We start from the raw sequence: 22,769 nt of genomic DNA, 5'->3' as shown, positions 1-22,769 counted from the left end.
CTTGGAGGCTGAGGCAAGAGGATTGTGAGTTCAAAGCCAGCCTCAGCAACGTATCAAGGCCCTAAGCAATTTTAGCAAGACCCTATCTCAAAATAAAAAGGGCTGGGGATGTTCCTCAATGGTTAAGTGCACCTGTGTTCAATCCCTAGTACCCGTCCGCCCCATCCCCCCCAAAAAAGTAGCATATTTTTCTGAATGTGGGCTAGATTTTTAATTCATGGTCTCTCTCTTGTATATGAACTTCTTTCATTGTATCTTAATCCAGGACTCACGTTGCAAAAACTGAAGATGATCTACACCAATCCTTTCAATATGCCAGGAAGGAAATGAAGCCTTAAAAGGCAGTTACTTGCCTTACAGACATATAGCTAAGTTAGTGTAAAAAATAGCGAAATAGCATCAGAATTCTGATCTCCCAAAGTTATGTCATGCAATTTTGGAGTCATTGTCTGGGCTAATGTCCTGTTCTGTAAAATAGGGGGGTAATAATACCATCTACCTGACTCATTGCTATATGTGAGGATTAAATGAAACCATGAACACTGCTACTGTTTTTATTGTCCCTCAATCCTTTAACCCTTACACTGTGTCTTTCTTAAAACTCCCACCCCTCACTAACATGTCACATAGCTCTCCTAATTCTCCCTATGATTCTCTGTGATGCTGGCTTCTCTTGCCCATCCTACTCCATGGTGGTGGGCGATCCTCCAGTTTCTCATCTTAGCACTTGTTTCCACTCAGCCCCTTCATCCCCGCTAACAGCCCAATCGCTATCTGTAGATGTCTCTTGCACCTGTCTTCAAGTCTGACTGTCCCTCTGAATTTCAGATCAGCATTTCCAGTGGCTTTCCAGCCACCTCAAACTGATTTTCCTCTCACCTCAAATGCACTTACAACCGGCATTGCTTTTCCTCTAAGCCATTTCTTCTTCTGGACTTTCCAATTTTTAGTGCTACCACTGAACACCTAGGCTTTAAAAGATACTGTTGTCTTTTTTTTTTAATTGTCCAAGATTTCAGACAATGACTTGTTTTATTTGTTTTTTATGTGGTGCTAAGGGTGGAACCCAGTGCCTCACCTGTGCTAGGCAAGCACTCTGCTACTGAGCTACAACCACAGCCCCTGTTGTCTTTTTTTTTGGTACTGAGGATTGATCTCCCGGGCACTCAACCACTGAGCCACATCCCCAACTCTATTTTGTATTTTATTTAGAGACAGGGTCTTACTGGTTGCTTAGCACCTCGATATTGCTGAGGCTGGCTTTGAACTCGAAATTCCCTGCCTCAGCCTCCCCAGCTGGGATGACAGGTGTTCACCACCAAGCCTGGCCCCTATTGTCTTTTTATATCTGTTTAGCCTTCCACAGCCAACCAGCCGTCAAAGCCCGTGGATTTATTTATCATTGACTGTTTGTGACTGTTCTTCCTTTCCATGCCTACCATCAGGCCATTAATCAGACTGATAATCACACTAGAAAATAAAAGAGCTATTCAGCTGGAAATAGTTCTCCCGCATTGCTTGTGACCCCACCCCATTACTTTCTCTCCCAATAGGAATACAGCTTCTTTACTTTTCACAACTGAAGGTCAGCTTGTTTTCATGTAGTGTATGAATCTTGATTTAAGTAAAGAAAGAGACTTGTATCACTCTGGGAGCTCACAGAATATTTTAATAATTTTTTTTCTTTTTTCTTTTGGGTACTGTGGATTGAACCCAGCAACACTTTAACACTGAGCTACATCCCCAGATCTTTATTTATTTACTTCATTTTATTTTAAGATGGGGCCTCCATAAGTTGCTGAGGCAGGGCTGGAATTTTCCATCCTCCTGCCTCATCCTCCTAATTTGCTGGGAGTACAGGTATGCACCATTATGGCTGGTAACATATTTTAATCTTGCATTGTAGGCTGGATCTGGTTAAGTATGAGACTGATAGTTAATACTTCACTGATTTATTTGACAAACTTAAAATACTTTATTTCTGAATATATTCATATGATTCAGAACTCAGAAAATATTAAAAAAATAATGCATAAAGTCTCTATCCCATTCTTATCTCCTGTCTCCCAGACCCCAACAGTCAGCTACTATTCTGGGTTTTTTGGTTAACCCTTGGAGAGTTTCCAATTAAAAAAAAAAAATTTTTTTTTGAAGTTGTAGATGGACAAAAGGCCTTTATTTTATTTGTTTTTTTATTTTTATGTGGTGCTGAGGATCAAACCCAATGCCTCACGCATGCTAGGTAAGCACTCTGCCACTGAGCTATAGCCCTAGCTCCCAATTTTTTTTTAACCTTATTTTACACATACATAGACACATGTATTTATTGTTTTATACTTTGCCTTTTTAAAGATTATGTATGATAGCTATCTTTCTTTTTTTTTAATATTTATTTATTTTTAGTTTTTGGCGGACACAACATCTTTATTTGTATGTGGTGCTGAGGATCGAACCCAGGCCGCACGCATGCCAGGCAAGCGTGCTACCGCTTGAGCCACATCCCCAGCCCCGATAGCTATCTTTCTACATCAGTAGTTTTTTATCCTTACTTAGAGTTGTTAATATTTCTTTTCTTTTTTAAAGAGAGAGTGAGAGAGAGAGAATTTTTTAATATTTATTTTTTAGTTTTCGGCGGACACAACATCTTTGTTTGTATGTGGTGCTGAGGATCGAACCTGGGCTGCATGCATACCAGGCGCGCGCTACCGCTTGAGCCACATCCCCAGCCCATAGAGTTGTTAATATTTCATCATATGGATGTAGCATAATTGTTTTAACTATCCTCTTTTGATGGACACTTTTTTTTTTTCCACAGTACAAGAAATTGAAAGCACCAGGGGTGCTTTATCGCTGAGCTACATCCCTAGCCCTTTCTTTTTGTTGTTGTTGTTGTTTATTTTGAGTCAGGTTGCTGAAGCTGGCCTCAAATTTGTGATCTTTCTTAGCCACTAGCCAGTAGGATTACAGGCATGTGCCACCATGCCCAGCTTGATGGATGTTTTGGTATTACAAACAGTGCTGCTATGAATAACCGTATCCACATGTCATTTTGATCATGTGGTAGCATACTTGTAGAGACAAATTCCCGGAAGTGAAATTGCTAGGTCAGAGATTATGTGCATTTGTAATTTTGAGAGTTATTGCCAAATTGCTCTCCTTGGGCTTGTACCACTTTGTATTTCCACATCAGTGACTGAGAGTGCCAGAGATAGAGAGCAATAACTGAGTGTTTTCCCAAAGCTTTGTCAGTATTATCAAATTTTGGATTTTGTTTGTTTGCATTGCTGGGGATCAAACCCAGAGCTGCATGCATACTAGGCAAGTGCTCTCTTCCCAGCCAAATTTTCAGATGTTTAATGAATAGAGGGAAAATGACCCGTCAGTGTAGTTTTAATTTGTGTTTATATTTTTATGAGGGAGGTTGAGCATCCTTTAATAATATGATTAAGAGACATTTGTATTTTTTTCTGCAAACTGTCCTTTGTTCTATTTTTTTTAAGATTATTATTATTTTTCTTATCAATTTCTTAAAAGCTTGATATATATTATGTAGATTACCCTCTTGTCTTGCATTTTTGCATTTTGTCATTTATCTTTTGCCTTTGCTTATGGTAATTTCCACCCTGTAGAAGTTTCATCTTTTTGTAATCAAATATATGTGTGTGTGTGTGTGTGTGTGTGTGTGTATATATCTTTTATATCTTCTGTATTTTGAGTCAGGTTTATAAAGGCCTTTTATACTCTAAGTTTATAAATTCTTCCATATTTTCTTTGAGAACTTTTGTGGTTTTTTTTTCATACTTAAGTCTTTGAGCCATATGGAATTTATCCTGTTATGAGGTTGGCCGTGCAAATAAAGCATACTTTTTTTTCCCCAGAAGGCTAAAAATTGTTCTAACATGTCTTAGTCTATTTTCTGTTGCTGTAACAGAATACCTGAGACTAGATGATTTATGAACAATAGAAGTTAATTTTGACTCACAGTTCTGGAGTCTGGGAAGTCAAAGGGCATGTGGTGAGGGTCCTATTCGGTATCATAACATAAGGGTAGAGGGTCACATAGAGAGAGAGAAAGCAAGGGAGAACTGAGGAAGCCAAACTCATTTTCAAAAATGAGAGCAAAACTCACTCACTTCTGAGAGAATTAACCAGTCCGGGCATTAATCCCTTCATGAAGGTGAATAACCTCAAGCCCCAAATACTTCTTTTTATTATTATTATTATATAAATTTATTCATGGTATGTATATGTGTGTGGTATAGATACATATATTTATATTATAATTATATACATATATTTGGGGGGGTGCTAGGGATTGAGTACTTTTCATGTGTGCTAAGCATGTGTTCTACTCCTTAATTACATCCTGCTCACCTCATTTTATATATAATATATATGTGTGTGTGTGTGTGTGTGTGTGCGCGCGCGCACTTTTTTTTGGGGGGGGGTACCAGGATTGAACTTAGGGGTACTTGGCCAGTGAGCCACATCCCCAGCCTTATTTTGTATTTTATTTATAGACAGGGTTTCACTGAGTTGCTTAGTACCTCACTGTTGCCGAGGCTGGCTTTGAACTCACGATCCTCCTGTCCTCACCTCCTGAGCTGATGGGATTACAGGCGTGAGCCACCATGCCCAGATATGTTTTTTTAATATATTGGTTTCTGGGGGGGATGGCATTGAACCCAGGGGCACTAAAGCCACGTCCCCAGACCTCATTTCATATTGTCGATGCAGCTGTGAATGGGAGTCCTTTATCCCATTATATCTAGTACTGGTTTTGTGTATATGAAAATTATTGATTTCTAATATTATATAACTTTATTCTTGGGAATTCTCTTCTTGTTGTGATAGTTTTGCAGTTTATTCTTTGATATTGTCCAGGTGTCTGTTGTTATTATCTGTATATGATGATAATGGTACCATCTACTTTCCAGTGGTCCTTTTTCCAATTTCTCTCTCTATCCTGTTTCTATTGGCTAATGTGCTGCATAGCTGACAGTGGGCCTCCTTGTCTTGTTGCTGACTTTACTAGGAATGCTTCTATTAGGATGCTGGACTTTGGGCTGAGATAGACATGTTTTATCACCAAAAAGCTTTTATTCAGAACAGAGTGTAGACAGATTCTATATCCTAGCGTAAATATTTAAAAAATAAAATGATCTGGTTGCAGTGGCACACTCCCGTAATCCTAGCTATTCAGAAACTGAGGCAGGAGGATCAGAAGTTGGAGACCAGCCCTGAGCAATGTAGCGAGACCCTATCTCAAAAACTGAAAAAGGGTAGGGTTGTAGCTCAATGAGAATATGTCCCTGGGTTCAATCCCTAGTAAAGCAAAAATAAATAAATAAGTACATAAAGTAAGTGTGACTGTTTCTGCCTTTAAAATGCTTATAAGAACTGGCCGCAGTGGCATACATCTGTAATCCCAGAGGTTCAGGAGTCTGAGGCAGAAGGGTTACAAGTTCAAAGACGACCTCATCAATTTAGCAACTCAACAAGACCTTGTCTTTAAATAAAATACAAAAAAGGGCTGGGATGTGACTCAGTGAGTGGTTAAGCATCCTGGGTTCAATCCCTGGTATCAAAAAAAAAAAAAAGAAGAAGAAGAGGAACTGAGTTTATAGCTAAGAGGTAAAGTGACTCTGGATTTAATCCCCAGTATTGCAAAAAGGAAAGAAAGAAAAAATGGTGAGATTCTGGTGTCAAACTGCCTGGGTTCGGATCTTTTCTTCACTCTCTGTTGGTTGGATGTCCTCAGACAAGTTTACCCTCTGAACTTTTGCTTCTTCATCTGTAAAATGGGGATATTGTGGGCTGGGGTTGTAGCTCAGTGGTAGAGCGCATGCCTCGTACATGTGAGGCACTGGGTTCGATCCTCAACACCACATAAAAAATGAACAAAAAAAATAAAGATATTGTGTCCATCTACAACTAAAAAAATTCTTTAAAAAAATGGGGATATTCTTACTCTGTACTTCATAGTTGTAGGGAGGATTGTGGGGATTACTTAAAGTACTTAATTAAGTATATGCCCAATAGCTGGGGATGTGGCTCAGTGGTAGAGCACTTGCCTAGCACATGTGAGGCACTGGGTTCGATCCTAAGTGCTGCATAAAAATAATAGAATAAAGGTGTTGTGTCCATCTATAATTTTAAAAAAAATTTAAAAAGTATATGCCCAGGGGCTGAGGGTGGCTCAGAGGAAGAGTGCTCCCCTAGCATGTATGAGGCACTGGGTTCGATCCTCAGCACCACATAAATATAAAATAAAAATATTGTGTCCACCTATAACTAAAAAAATAAATATTTTTTAAAAAAAGTATATGCCAAATAAATATTCAGAATTTCCCTAACTTTTGAGATTATAGGTAACTTTATAATAAACATACTTTGACTGCCTTTCTGTTTTCTTAAAATAATTTCCCAGAATTTGAAGTATTGGACCAAGGATGTAAATATTTTTTATAGATCTTTAAATGGGAATACCAAAACAACTTCTAGATATATAACAACTACACCCTTCCTTATTAGCTGTAGGATAATGCTGTCTCACCAAACTCAGATTATCACCTATTAAAATCTTTTGAGGGGCTGGCGTTGTGGCTCAGTGGCAGAGTGCTTGCCTGGTACATATGAGGCCCTGGGTTTAATTCTCAGCACCACATATAAATAAATAAATAAAGGTCCATCGATGACTAAAAAGATTTTTAAAAAATAAAATATTTTGAGCTGCTGGACGTGGTGGTACACACCTGTAATCCCAGCATTTAGGAGATTGAGGTTGGAGATTACAAGTTTGAGGCTAGCCTGGGCAATTTAGCTGAGAACCTCAGCAACTTAGACCTTGTCTCAAAATAAAAAAGGGTTGGATATAGCTCTGTGGTGAAGTGCCTCTGGGTTCAATTCCCAATACCAAAACAAACAAACAAAAAATATGAAGAAGTCATTTCAGGGATCAGAAAAGGCAGCAATAATATGTTTAGCAATACTAAGTTAGGAACACATTGAGTTTGAAATATCTTCCGCATCTTTTGGTGATCCATAATAATGGCAGCAGCTCACAGGCAACTACATTAAACCAGGTGCCTGTTGCTTATTTGCAGTTGCAATGTCTCCTTGAGTCTTTCTAGTCCCCTCAGGCGCATTAGTCTTAGCTCTCTTACTTGCCAGTGAGGAGATGGTAGTGTAGACTGCAGCAGAGCAGGGTTTAAACCCACTAATTTGATCTCATATCCCCTGTTGTTTGTCCATTGTTATTTCTATTACTTCCAAACCCTGCTCATTCTGCCTCTTTGACTCCTTTCTACCCTCCCTTTTTCACCTGCATTACAGCTGCCTTCTTCCCAGTCTTACTGCTGTGTTCTGACTCCTCTGCTGTCTGATCAAATACCAAGTTGCCTCTCTCCTCTACACAAAAACCATTTAATGGCCCCCAGCATGTACAGGGTTAAGTCCAAACTCTGTAACAAGGCAAACACACTGTATCACCTCCACTTTCTCCATCTCTTGCACCAGGTGCCCTGGCCACACTGAGCAGCATACTTTCTGTTTTCTAAACACGCCCATCTGTTTGATGGCTGCTCACCTCTGCTCAAATGATCTCCTCTGCCTAGAATGTCCTTCCCTTCAACTCCAGGCTCACCTCACCTAGAAGCTTTCTGTGTTAGTTTCCTAGTGCTGCTGTAACAAATTATCACAACTAGATGGCTTAAAACAATATCAGTTTATTTTTTCTTCAGTTCTGGAGGCTAGAAGTGTGAAATCAAGGGGTCAGCAGGGGCCGTGCTCCTTCTGAGGGCTCTGGGGAGACTCTTGGCCTCTGCCTGCTTCTGTGGCTGTCAGCTGTTCTTGACGCTCCTTGCCTTTCTACAGTATTACTCCAATCTCTGCTTCTGCCTTATTCGGCCATCTCCCTCTGTTGTCTTCTCTATGTCTTCATGTCTCCAGGACCTAGTTGGTGGCTTTAATGGCCCACCTTAATTGAGTTCCATATGAACTTGATTTCATTCATTCATATATATATATATAAATATATTTGTTGTTGGTATTACCGGGGATTGAACTCAGGGGTACTAGACCACTGAGCCACATCCCCAGCCTTATTTTGTATTTTATTTAGAGACAGGGTCTTGCTGAGTTGCTTAGGACCTCGCTAAATTGCCGAGGCTGGCTTTAACTTGCAATCCTCCTACGTCAGCCTCCCAAGCTGCTGGGATTACAGGCGTGCACCCCTACACCCAGCTGAACTTGATTGTATTTGTAGAGCCTTTATTTACAAATAAGTTCATATTCCTAGGTGTCAGGCGTTAGGACTTCTGCATATCATTTCTGGGGTTACAATTCAACCCACACCTTTTCTGCCCCTTCCCTTCTTTGTGCCCCTTCCCTTCTTTGTGCCCCCTAAACACTTCAGCTGTGCTATTCATAATGTAGCACCAACTTGTTTTAACTTTGTTTTCCTTTTTTAGAATGAGAGCTTGTCTCAGTCATGTTAGGATGCCCAGAGCCTCTTAAATTGCTCGTATGTTACTAATTGAATGAATGCAAGTGGAGTGCTCCAGGAGGCACCTGAGTGTATGTTAATGGCTATGGTGGACGTGAATAATATGGGATTTTTAGTATACAGATAGTGTTTGGAGTTGCATGTAATTGTAGTACAAGGTTTTAGTGGTCCAAGATTCTGGTATACTTGAATCCCAGGCTGTTTTTAAGTACTGAAATGTTTTTAGGTATAAATAGTTATTTGGTGTTTCATGATGTAAATAATTTGTGTTTTGAGACATGCCTGAAGAGTTATGTACTGCATTTAGGTTTCATATCCAACAAGATACAGTTTAAAATTTTTTTAAGTTGTCGGTGAACCTTTATTTTATTTATTTATATGCAGTGCTGAGAGTCAAACCCAGTGCCTCACACATGCTAGGCAGGTGCTCTACCACTGACCTACAACCCCAGCCCCAACAGGATACACTTTTAAAGCAGGTAGACTAACTATATTATTTATGTGTGAGTGTGTGCATGTATGTGTGTGTGTGTGTTTATTGGTGCATTATAATTATATATAACAGTGAGATTCATTGTTAGAAATTTGCATATGCACACAGTATAACCATATAATTTGTTTATTTCATTCCCCACTGATTACCTCATTCTTTAATATCCTTACAGGACTGGGGTGTAACTCAGTGGTAGAGCACTTGCCCAGCATGCAAAAGAAAAAATTTTTATAAGGTATCTATTAATTTTGTTTTGTTTTATTAGTTTAGGAGATTGAACCCAGAATCTCGTATGTGATAGGCAAGCACACTAACCACTGAGATACATCCCCCATTCTTTTTATTTTTTATTTTGCGACAGGTCTCACTAAGTTGCACCTGCTGGCCTTGAACTTGCAATCCACTTGCCTCAGCTTTCTGAGTAGGCATACACCACTGTGCTCAGCAGATACCAGTTCCATGTTCTGACATTGTACAAAATCCTTTATCTCAGTTTTGCATTTGCTAATTTGAAGCCATGGGCACAGTGAGCAGACTGCACACTTGCACTGTCCTGAAGACACTGCAGGGTTTGAATGGCATTGAGTGACAGCACAGATTCCTATGACTTCTGTAGTTCAGAGCCACAAGGGCCTTAATTACTTTGTATAGCTCTTAATCCCTAAAAAAAAAAAAAAAAAAAAAAAGTGCCACCAGAATGACTCATCCCTGGAAATTCTAGATAAATGGTATTTTACTATCCTTATTCCATTCCAGTACCAAGTTCTTCACTGATTGATACATTAGAATTTTTAGTGGGAGGGGTGTAGCTCAGTGGTAGAGCAATTGCCTAGCAAGCAGGAGGCCCTGGGTTTAATCCCCAGTACTAGAAAAAAATGTTCTGGTGAACTGTGATGTAATACTCTGGCCACTTTATATCTGGGGCTGTATTAGCTGAGTGGTGATGTAACATAAATGTCTTGAGTAGTTGAGGCAAATTGCCTGTTTTTGACAGAATTACTCAGAAGCAGGATGGAATTCCGTATCTGCTCTTTTCCATATACGTCTGACAAATTCTCCCCCAACCAGGCCTTTGACCAATATCTCTTTAGGAGAATGGATTTGTTTATCTGTCCTCATTCAGAAAATACTGAATATTATAAGTACACATACTCAACATTAAAATATATCTAAAACAATTAATATACATTGTGGAACCAATAGTTTCTGTCGTTTTCAGGATTTTTTTTTTTTTTAAACCCAAAACGTGGGGCTGGGGCTGTAACTCCGTGGCAGAGCGCTTGCCTAATGTGTGAAGCACTGATTTGATCCTTAGCACCACATAAAAATAAATAAATAAATAAAGGTATTGTGTCCATCTACAACTGAAATTAAAATAAATAAATAAATAAATAAATAGGGACTTCATTCCTTTAAAAAAACAAAACAAAACCCAAGCACTGTCAGATTCAGTGGCCTATGCCTATAACCCCTGGGAGGTTAAAGCAGGAGAATCACAAGTTTGAGGCCAGCCTGGGCAAATGAGTGAGACCTGTCTTAAAATAAAATATAAAGTAGTTGGGGGTGTAACTTACTGGTTAAGCATCCCTGGGTTCAATCCCCAATACCAAGAAAGCAAAACAAATATACTAAACCTAACCTAGCAACTTGTGCTGGCATCTTACAATAGAAATTGATTATTTTAGGTTCTTATTGTAAGAAGCATGAACATATGTAGTATAATATTTAACCAAACAAAGATGTTGTGTCCGCCGAAAACTAAAAAATAAATATTAAAATTCTCTCTCTCTCTCTCTATTAAAAAAAACAAAACTTGGGGGCTGGGGATGTGGCTCAAGCGGTAGCGCGCTCGCCTGGCATGCGTGCGGCCCGGGTTCCATCCTCAGCACCACATACAAACAAAGATGTTGTGTCTGCTGATAACTAAAAAAATAAATATTAAAAAATAAAAAAAAATATTAAACTACAACAAAATAGTTTAAAAGTATTGAAGTTGGAAGACTCTGCACAGATCACACAGTCCTACCTCCTGCCAAATGCATTCACCCTAAGTTGGTGACAGTCTACCTGTGACACAGTAGTGGCATAGAATTCACCACTTTGTAAAGGGGACAGTTCTGTTGTTAAATGGCTTAACTAGTGTTTCTCAAAAAGTTTTTTTTTTTCTTTTACCAAAATCCTCATTAAGAAATATATTTTGAACTGGGGATGTGACTCAGTGGCAGAGCACTTGCCTACCATGTGTAGGACACTGGATTTGATTCTCAGAACCGCATACAAATAAATAAATAGAATAAAGGTCCATCAACAACTAAAAAATATTGTGTGTGTATATATATATATATATATATATATACACACACACACACACATACATACATACATACACACACACACACCCAAGAAGGGCTGGGAATAATATATATATTATATATATATATATGTATGTATATATATATGTATATTTTAGCACACACCTGTAATCCCAGTGGCTGAGGAGGCTGAGGCAAGAGGATCAAGTGTTCAAAGCCAGCCTCAGCAATGTAGTGAAGTGCTAAGAACTCAGTGAGACCCTGTCACTAAATAAAATACAAAAAAAGGGCTGGGGATGTGGTTCATTGGTTAATGCCCCTCAGTTCAATTCCCTGTACCAAAAAGAAAAGAAAAGAAATATTTTATAGGGGCTAGAGGTACCTCAGTGGTAGAATGTTTGCCTCAGATGCATGAAGCTATAGGGGGATGTAGCTTAGTGGTAAAGTGCCCCTGGGTTCAATTCCTAATACCAAAAACAAACAAAAAAAAACTTTGCTTACCCTAAGCAAACCAGAGATTTTTTCTCCTGTTTTCTTCTAGAAATTTAACTTTTACATTTAGTTCTAGGATTCATTTCAAGTTAAATTTTGTATATGGTTGTATTAGTTCATTTTCCATTACTATAACAAAATACCTGAGGCTGGGAACTTTATAAGGAAAAGAAGTTTATTTCAATTTTGGTTTTGGAGACTAGAAAGTCCAGACAGTGTAGCACCAGTTCTGTTGAGGGCCCCTTGACTGTATCACGTCTTGGCAGATGGCACCATAATGGGAACACGAGCAAGAGGGAGAGATCACATGGTAAAACAGGAAACCAGAGAGCAGAAAGGAGATCTTTTATAACAATTAATTTTTGCAATTGCATCCGGAGTGCCATAGAACTACCTTAATCTCTTCCCAGGGCTGCAACCCCAAGTGAGACCTAATGACTTCCCACTTCAGGCTCTACCTGCTGAAGGTCCTACCTACCACCTCTCAAATTATCACAGTGGAGACTAGTATTATCTCTTCTTTTAGGGTTTGACAGAGTTCAACACTGAAGTGGGCACAGTGACACACCCTTGGGACTCTGGAGGTTGAGGTAGGAGGATGACAAATTCTAGGCCAATATCAGCAATTTAATGAGAGACTCTATCTCCAAATAAAAAACAAGAAGGGCTGGGAATGCAGCTTGGTGGTCCAGTGCCCCTGGGTTCCGTCCCCAGTGCTGCTCTGCTCTCCCCCACACCAAAAAAGTCAACATTGAAGCCATTTGGGCCTGGAGTATTTTTGTGGAAAGTTTTAAAACTTAACATTTTCAGCCAGATAAAGTTGTGCACACCTGTAATCCCAGCTAGTCAGGAGGCTGAGGCAGGATTGCAAGTTTGAGGCCAGCCTCAGCAATTTAGTGAGACTCTGTCTAAAAATAAAAAGGGGTGGGGATGTAGCTCAGTGGTAGAGCATCCCTGGTTCAATCCCCAGCACTATTAACATAAATTATATTTTTTATTTCTTTTAATATTTTATCTTTGATTTCCTTAATTTACATAGCAGTTCAGATTTTCCAATTTTTTTCTAGTGTGTATTTTGATCATTATCTTGCTTAAGGAATTTTTACATTTCATTTAATTCATTAAGTTTATTTTCTTTTGGTTATAATTATATTTTATTTTTATTCTTTTTTTCTTTTCTTTTTGATATTGAGGATTTAACCCAGGGATGCTTTACCACTGAACTACATCCCTAGTTCTTTTTAGTTTTAGATAGAGTCTCACTAAATTGCTTAGGTCCTCACCTCACTAAATTGCTGAGGCTGGCTTTGAACTTGTGATCGTCTTGCCTCGGGATTACAGGCATGCCACCACTGTACCTGGCTTGTTCTTCTTCTTATTTTTTTTTAAATATTTTTTTTTAGTTGTAGTTGACACACAGTACCTTTATTTATTTATTTATATGTGGTGCTGAGGGTGGTGCATGTGTGAGGTGAGTGCTCTACCCCTGAGCCACAACCCCAGTCCTAGTTCTTATTCTTTTAATGTAGGGTCTGTTTTCCCTCTTTCATCCCTGATATTGATAATTTATGTCTCTTTCTTTTTTTCTTGATTGATCTTGCTAGAGATTGATCAGTTTTGTTGATGTTGATTAATTTATTGGTAATGATATAGAAAACCAGTTTTGGGTTTCATTAGTTTTTCTCTAGCATTTGTTCCATTCAATTTCCATTTCATTCATTTTTGATCTTGTCTTTATTATTTCTTTCCCACTGCTTGCATTGACTTTACCTCCTTTTTTTCTAGCTTCTTAGGTTGAAACTTTTTTTATATATTTTTTTAATTATAGATGGACACACTACCTTTATTTTATTTATTGATTTTTAAGTGGTGCTGAGGATCAAACCCAGTGTCTCACACATGCCAGACAAGCGCTCTCCCTTTGAGCCACAACCCCAGCCCCTCTTAAGTTGAAACTTAACTCATTGATTTTTTTTTTTTTTTTTTTTTTCAGTACTGAGGATTGAATCCCAAGGGCATTCTATTACCTGGCTTCATCCCTAGTTTTTTTAATTTAAAACTTGTTTTATGGCCTAACATATGATTTATCTTAGTGAATGATTGCTGTTCATTTTTTAAAAATGTATATTTTACTGTAGTGTATATTCTAAATGTCAATTTAGTCAAATTGGTTGATAGTATTGCTCAAATGTTTTATAATCTTATTGATTTTCCAACTTCTCTTTCTATTAATTACTTAAAGAGGAGTGTTGAAATACAAAACTATAATTGTAAAATTCTTTGTTTTCTTTTTCACTTCTACTAGTTTTTGAAGCTTTGTTATTTGATACATAAATACCTTTTTTTGTTATATCTTCTTGATGAATTAATCCTTTCATAATTATATCTTTTAGGACTGGTAATATTTCCTTGTTAAGCCTGCTTTGTCTGATATTAATATTACCAGCCATCCCAGTTCACTTACAATTAGTGTGTTCATAGTATACTTCTGAATATTTGATATTTGATATTTTTAATATTTGAGTCTTCCTTTTTCAGTTACCTTGTATGTGTGTGTTTGCATGTGGGCTGGGGACTGAACCTAGGAACTTACACATGCTAAGTATGCGTACTGTACCACTAAGCTATGTCCCAGCCCCTAATAATTTATTTAAATGGAATTTAGACTATTTTCATTTAAAGTAAGTATTAATATAGTGGGATAAAAGTACTATCTTACTATTTGTTTTGTACTTATGCCATTAGTTTTTTTCTTCCTTTTCCCTTTTTTCCATACCCTACTTCAGTAAAAGAATATTGAACATTTCTTAGTATTTGGTCTCCACCATGTGCTCATCTGCTTAATCTATTGTACTTTTAGTGCTTGCTCAAGGGGTTACAATATACACTTTCCCTCGTTATAATATGCATATAACTTGTCACACATCACATGTTATATAGCTTCACATGCAGTGGGTCTGGCAACTCACAGCCTACAGGCTAAATATGGATCATTTTTTGCCTTTGTAAATGAAGTTTTATTGGAACACAGCCACGATCTTTCATTGCATGTCATTTATGGCAGGATTTTTTTGCTACAATGGCAGAGCTTGTGGTGGTATTGGGAGATGGTGCACCCTTTAAGAGGTGAGGCCTAGTAGAAGGAAGTTAAGTCATTAGGGTGTGCCCTTGAAGGGAATTAGGGTACTCCCACCCCTTCCCCTCTCTCTCTGCTTCCTGGTCATCTTGAGGTAAGCAGCTTTGCTCTACCATGTGTTTCCTGCCTTGCCACAGGCTTAAAGCCACAGGGCCAAGTGACCATGGACTTTTGAAACCTCTTAAACTACAAGCCAAAATAAATCTTTCCTCCTTTTAAATTGTTTATCTCAGGTTATTTTGTCACAGCAATGCAAAGCTGACTAGTCAGAATTGTGTTGGGAGAAAGGACTTATACCCCAGGACTCTTGCCGTTTTACCCTGCATGTATATAGGTTGTGTTCAGCACAGGCTCTAGGGGACTCCTGTGCAGAGTTTTTTTTTCTTTTTCTTTTTTTTTTTTTTTTCTGCTCAGGGGCACTTGACCACTGAGCCACATCCCCAGCCCCATTTTGTATTTTATTTAGAGAAGGGGTCTCACTGAGTTGCTTAGGCTGAGGCTGGCTTTGAACTCAAGATCTTCCAGCCTCTGCCTCCCAAGCCACTGGGTTTACAGGCACGCACCATTATGCCCAGCTCCTGTGCAAATTTATTGATCTCTTTGCCTACATCATTGTCTCCTTTCTGGTATTCTGCCCTATAACTTCTGGGCATCATCTTCCTGAATAATAATTGCTGTCCAATAAGTCCAGTTCGATTTCCCCTTTTTGTAACCCAATTCAGGAAGCCAAAGTGATGGTGGGACTTACCCCACTTGATTTCTTTCTCTTGGGGATCTCAGTTACACTCCCTTTTCATTGCCAAAAACATTTTTTCATGTACTTTACCCAGTTTTCTAGTTTTTTTAATAGTAGAATAAATACCAAGTCTAATATTATGTCAAACGCCCATGAAACTTACTTTAACAGTTTTCTAACTTATTTTTGCATTTTAAAGGTATACAATATCAGTTGCAATAATTGCTTTATCCTTTTCAATATTCATATTTAATTTCTTTGTCTAATTCATTGGCTAGATTTTTCAGCATAATGTTAAATAACAGTATTGATGTTTTCCTAGTATTTTCCACTAAGGGTAGATGAGAAATCTTTTGTTTTTGTTTTGGGTATCAGGGGCACTCAATCACTGAGCCATAACCCCAACCCTTTTTTGTTTCAGTGCCTTGCTTTTTACTGAGGCTGGCTTTGAACTCACAATCTTTCTGTCTCAGCCTCCTGAGCTGCTGGGATTATAGGCATGCACCATCACGCCCAGCAGGAAATCATTTTATTTATTTATTTTCTTGTAGTACTAAGGATTGAACCCAGGGGCACTGTACCATTGAGCTACATCCTAGACCTTTTTATATTTTGAGACAGGATCTTATTTAGTTGCCTAGACTGGTCTTGGACTTGAAATCCTATTTCAGCCTCTACAGCCACTGGAATTATAAGTATATACCACTGTGGCAAGCAGAAAAACATTTTTAAAAGATAATAGTGGGGTGAGGATGTGGCTCAGTGATAGAGCATTTGCCTATCATGTGTAAAATCCCAGGTTCAATCCCCAGCACTGCAAAATAAATAAATAAATAATCAGGCACAGTGGCTCACACCTGTAATCTTTTGGGAGGCTAAGGCAGGAGAATTGCAAGTTTAAGGCCAGCCTCAGCAACTTAGCAAGGCCCTAAGCAACTTAATGAGACCCTGTCTTAAAAAAAAAATGGGGGGTGTAGGGGAGCCTGGAGTGTAGCTCAGTAGTAAAACGCCCCTGGGTTAAATCTCCAGTACCAAAAAATAAAAAATGACTAAATAAATAAACTGATAATAGTCAGGATTGTGTTGGGAGAAAGGACACTATCAAATGGTATTAGTGGATATAATGATTGGAGAAGATAATCTGGCAGTATCCAATTAGAAACTCTACCTTTAGGAATCTATTTCACAAATGCTCAGGGATCTATGTGTGGAAGTATTTGTTACAACATTATTTATAAAATCAAAAAATTATGGGCCAAGGTCATACATATCTCAGTGATAGAATGCTTGCCTAGTTTGCCTAGCATGTGCAAGAACCTAGGTGCAATCCCCAGCATCACAAAACATAAATAAATAAATTTAATTAAAAAATAAAAATTGTAAAGTCCCGACCCACCTACCTCATTTCAAATGAGAACAGACAAATGATTAGATTTCCACTGATAGGATATGAAAGTGAAAGACTGGGTGTTGATTTGGTGCTTCTCCAGTAATATTCCCAGGTGTCTTGTTTCTGCAGTTGTCTGACATGGTCCTGAATAATTCTGCCTCCATTGGCCTAGAATGCCTAGTTTGTCCACATTCTGGAGACTCAGCAAATCCTGGTCTTTGGGCATATAATAATTATGTGAAGTCCCTAACCTCTAGCCAAGGGACTCAATCTTTTTCGATCTTTTTTAAAATTTTATATATATATATAAATATATATATATATTTTAGTTGTAGGTGGACACAATACCTTAATTTTATTTTTACATGATGCTAAGGATCGAACCAAGGGCCTTGCGTGTTCTAGGTGAGCACTCTACCACTGAGCCCCAACCCCAATCCACCTCAGTCTATTTTATGTAATAAGTTTGGAGAGGTTTGTGATTTTGAAACCCACTATTAGCTAGAACCTCAATTACGTCAAATGTGGAATAAGCTGCATTATAGACATAAGTTCTTGAGCACTAATTTATTTTACTGTTCTTCATCTCTGTATATGTTTGTATTTATAAATTTGATATAGTACTACCATTGGTAGTTCAGTGGTAGAATTCTTTCCTGCCCTGCAGGAGACCTGGGTTTGATTCCTGGCCAATGAATGCTCAATTTTTCCACTGGCGTTAAACATTTTTTTTTTTTTATAAACTCACAAATAAAAAAATTGATATAGTACTGAATTGTGGTTAATGTATTTTTAACATAACCTCTCAGCCACTTTGGTATGGTTAGCAGTAATGAGAGCAGGCTTAACAGACTGTATATTGCTGAAAATTAAGGGTCCTCACAAATCGATTCATATTTATAGGCCACGGTCTCACTTTCTGCTAAATTCCATGTTCTGCTGAATAATTTTGATCCACAATGACTTACCACAGAGTGTGAAGTATTAAAGTTACTGCAAAACTGCTACACAGAAATCTTACTTTAGATGTTAAAATGGATATTTTACAATGAATTGTGAAAAATACCTTCATAAAACTGGCTGGCTGTTAATTAGAGATTGGTGGAAAGCTTCTGACATCATGAAAGGTATCATAAAAAATTATTTAGCCTGGGAAGAAATGACTCACAACTAAAAATGAACGTGGGTGAAAGAAATTTCTGGAAGCCTTCCAGGACTTTAGGGCATATAAAGGGGAAAAAAACTGCCATTATACCAATATTAGAACTACTATTTAGTGATATGATAAATTTGATTGCACTGATTCCATCAATTTTTCCTCATAAAAATTATTTTCCCTGCTAAGTAGAATTTTTTTAAAGATTTTTTTATTTTAAAAGTTGTTCATAGACCTTTATTTTACTTATTCATATGCGTTGCTGATAATTGAACTCAGTGCCTCACACATGCTAGGCAAGTGCGCTACCACTGAGCCACAACCCCAGCCCCAAATATTATTTTTTTTTATAGTCAGACAATGGATGGGCATTCTTTAAAATAATAATAATAATATATATATATATATATTTTTTTAGGTGGACACAATATCTTTATTTTACATTTATGTGGTGCTGAGGATCAAACCCAGTGCCTCGTGCTGGGGATGGAACCCATGCTTGGTGAGCGCTCTACCATTGAGCCACAACCCCAGCCCCATATGGGCATTTTTTAATAAAAAGACATGACAGGGAAAAAAATCCAATAGTTTTTATATACTATTTATACATTAATTATAAACCATAGTGGTAAAAGCTTTCTGAACATTGGCAAGAAAAGCTAAAAAATTGTTGGTCTTCCTCACATTCTCTCTAAATTCTGCTACGCACTCAAGAGGAGTACTATCTGACACAACTATGAAAGAACTGAAGACTTAGAGTATTCTTGAATCGGCTGTGAGTTGGGACCATGTATGGGGTCACATATTAGCAGCATGTGACTGTTGGCCACAAACGATAAAAATTCAGCTTAAATTTAAGCATCAAAGGAAATTCATTGGTTCATGTAACTAAAAATCTAGTGACAACACTGGCTTCAGGCATAACTGGATCCAGGAATTGAAATGATATTATCAGGGGCAGGCACAGTGGCACTCATCTAAAATTCCAGCAACTTAGAAGACTGTGAGGCAGGAGTGGCACATGTCTGAGGCCAGCTTGGGTAATTTAGCAAGACCCTGTCTCAAAACATAAAAAAGGGCTGGGATGTAGTTCAGTGATATAATGCCCCTGAGTTCAGTCCCTAGTGCCACCAAAAAAGGAAAGTAAAAGAAAAGAATAGCATCAGGACATTGTATAAATAGTTTTGTCAGTGACTTAGAAAGTTAAGGCAGGAGGATCACAAATTTGAGGCCAGCAATTTAAGAAAACTTGTCTCAAAATAAAAAAACAGGAGCTGAGATTGTGGCTCAGTGGTAAGTGCTCGCCTAGCATGCATGAAGCACTGGGTTTGATCCTCAGCACCACATAAATACAAAATAAAGATATTGTGTCCACCTAAAACTAAAACATAAATATTTAATAAAAAATAATAAAAAAGTAAGGATGAGAATATAGTTCAATGGTAAAGTGTCCCTGGGTTCATTCCCCAGTACCAACAAATAAATAGTTTTGTCAGATTTTATTCTGTTTTAGCATTATTTCAGGTGAACTTTCTCATTTATTGAACATATCCTTTACAGCTCTAGACTTACGTGATTGTCAAAGGCTCACCTCTTATACAGTGAGAACCTCATTCATTTTTTGGTGCTGGGGATTGAGGAATTGAACTAAGGGCCTCATAAATGCTAAGCATGTGCTCTGCCACTGAGCCACCCTCAGCCCCATCACCACTCGCAAGTCCCTTAATTTCTAACTACAGGGGAAAAAATAAGCATCATGTTTTGGTCAGGGCTTTTAAATACATATATCACATCCTATGGAACAGCACCTAATCTCTTGGGGTATTATCTCTCATAATGGCATCTAGGTCCTGTGGTTTCTTCCTCCACGTCATGCCAGAAGTTCAGGACCTCATTAAAGATGGCCTACCCTTCATTTCATGTTTCAGTCAGCCAGTGAAAAAATTTTAGAGCCATTCCCAAGTGCCCATACTGACACATTAAGTCCAGAATTGCTGGTAACTGCACCTGTATCAATTAATTTAGCCTTAGAAGTTCTTAGAAAACACATTCACAGATTTGTGCCAAGGTACCTTAGCAACATCTTGTTTACTTAAACACTTGCACTCTTTTTTTGGGGGGGGGCGTATTGGGATTGAATCCAAGTGCCCCAGGTGGTAGTAGCAGTCATGGAGAGAAGTGGTGGGATTTTCCATCTGTTTTGAAGGTAAAGTAACAGATGAAGTGGTAGGATGGGGATACCCATTTCCTGAAATGGATAAGACTATAGGGAAGGCAGGCTGGTCAGGGGTGTACAAAGACTGTTTTTGGACCTGTTAAGCTAAGAGGCCTATTAAACATCTTAAGTGGAGTTGCTGGTAAATAGATATATGAGTCCTAAGTCTGAAGTTCAGGGATGAAGCCAGGAGCTGGATATGTAAATTTGGGAATCATAAACTCAAAGATGGAATTTAAAATTATGAAACTGAATGATATCCCAAGGGATCTTCTGTCATTCCCTAGAGAAAATGTCTGAGGCCTGGAGTGTTCCATCACTTAGAAATTAGGAAAATGGAGAAAAATTAGCAAAGGAGACTGTAGGAGTGACCAGGAAGGTAAGAGGACCATGAAGGAATTGTGTCTTGGCAGTCAAGTGACAAAAAGTGTTTTAGGATAAAGAAAGTGATCAACTGTGTTGGTAAAATGAGGACAAAGAAATGACCGTTGTATTTGACCATAGGCAAGTTACTAATGACCTTAAAAAAGAATTATTTTAAAGCTGGATGCAGTGGCAAATGCTTGTAATCTCAGCTACTCAGGAGGCAAGAGGATAGGATTGCAAGTTTGAGGCCAGCCTGGGCAAGTTAGCAAAACCCTGTCTCAATAAAAATAAACACAAAAACAAAGAATGGTTTTGATGGATGGGGATGAAAACCTGATTGGAATGGGTTCAAGGGAGAACAGAAGTAAAGACAGCAGATACAAATAACAAAATAAAATTCTTCCAATGAATTTTGTGTATAGGAGCAGAGAAATGGGGTAGTAGGCAGAGGTAGATGTGAAATCAAGGGGAGGTTTTTGTTTGCTTGCTTGTTTGTAAGAGGAAATATTAGATGTCATGTTTATACAATATTAGAAATGATCCACTTAAAAAGGGGAAATGATTTTGAGTTCGGCTTACTCAGAACTTACTTCCTGTCTGGCTTGAATTCTGTGAGCATAAGTCCTGAGCAATTTTCCATTTGTTTGCAAGATGCCCCAGGGCCCCACCAGCTCAAAGCTAATTTTTGTGTTAATTCTTCAGGTTGAGATTTCCCACACTAAGCAGATAAAATAAATTTGGACTTTAGAATCAGATAAGGTACAATCTTAGATCTGAATATCTTGTTGTTGTTTGTTTGTTTTTTTTCTTAAGGCCCTACAAAGACAAACTTTGTTGTTCTTTTCCCCAGACTATGGACAAAACTTTTCACTAAGTCCCTTTTCAGGAAGGTTGCTCTCCTGGGAGGGTTCTAACTTCCTACCTCATACATTGGGTTTGTTACTGATAAAACCAACTGAGCCAGGTAAGCTAGTACACACCTGAAATCCCAGCCACTTGGGAGGTGGAGGCAGGAGGTTTACAAGTTCAAGCCTAGCCTCAGCAACTTAGTGACTCAAATATATAAAAAAAGGGGGCTGGGACTGTGGCTCAGCAGCAAAGTGCTTGCTTAGCACGTGTGAGACCCTGGGTTCGATCCTCAGCATCGCATAAAAATAAAATAAAGATATTGTGTCCAGCTACAACTAAAAAATAAATAAACTTCTTGAAAAATATAAAAAAGGTGCCGGGGGTATCTCAGGAGAGCTTCCCTGAGTTAAATCCCTAGCACCACAAACCAAAACAAAAAAACCAGCTGAGCTCCTGGTCATTCCTGGCCCTCACTCCTATGCTTATTGCTGTGGCTCCACTCCCTCTTTGCTGGCATCTGGGGATTTCTTATTCTTTCCTGCAAGCTCAACCATAACACATTTAACAAATTTGGATTATATTTTAGTCAGTGTCTTCAGGGATTTGTGCCAGAGAAACATCTGCACTTTCTCCACCACCATTTGTTGGAACTGGAATCTTTCCCCTCGTTCTTCAGCTAGCTGACTCCTAATCACCTTTTTTTTTTTTTTTTTTAATTTTTTTAGTTGTAGATGGACACATTATCTTTATTTTATTTTATGTGGTGCTGAGGATCGAACCCAGGGCCTCACACATGCTAGGTAAGCACTCTACTGCTGAGCCACAACCCCAGCCCCTCTGGTCACCTTTGAGATCCCAGCTTAAATGTCATTTCTCAGGGAGGTATTTCCTAACCTTTTCCATCCAGTCTAAACTAGTGTAACCTTTATATAACTTATAGCACCCTTCCTTAAGCACTTGACTTTCCATTGAGCTTCCTCTGACTACTTCATGCCTGATTCTTCCTCTAGACTGAAAACTATGTGAGGGTAGGATTCAAATGTGTTTAGTTTAGCATATAGATAGAAGACCTAGTGAAGTTTGCTGGTGAAACAAAAAAAAAATTTTTTTAAGATGAT

At 38.3% G+C, this 22,769-nt stretch overlaps 1 protein-coding gene across 7 annotated transcripts in view; it reads left to right on the top strand.

Moving 5' to 3' along the window:
* The window catches only part of Zbtb8a (zinc finger and BTB domain containing 8A), a 51,475-nt gene that overhangs the window by 11,431 nt on the left and 17,275 nt on the right, over window positions 1–22,769 (top strand). Inside the window, exon 5 of one of the 7 annotated variants that reach the window (XM_076860832.2) lies at window positions 12,330–12,393. The exons of the other annotated variants lie outside the window; for them this stretch is intronic. The gene's annotated coding sequence lies outside the window, so the exon portion shown is untranslated. The remainder of the gene's footprint in view (window positions 1–12,329; window positions 12,394–22,769) is intronic. 7 annotated transcript variants of the gene reach the window in all.

Source organism: Callospermophilus lateralis, chromosome 7 (genome assembly GCF_048772815.1).
Source record: "Callospermophilus lateralis isolate mCalLat2 chromosome 7, mCalLat2.hap1, whole genome shotgun sequence".
In the NCBI taxonomy this organism is placed as follows: domain Eukaryota; kingdom Metazoa; phylum Chordata; class Mammalia; order Rodentia; family Sciuridae; genus Callospermophilus; species Callospermophilus lateralis.
Note: the sequence above shows the minus strand (reverse complement) of the source record. Positions and strands in the feature narration are given on the sequence as shown.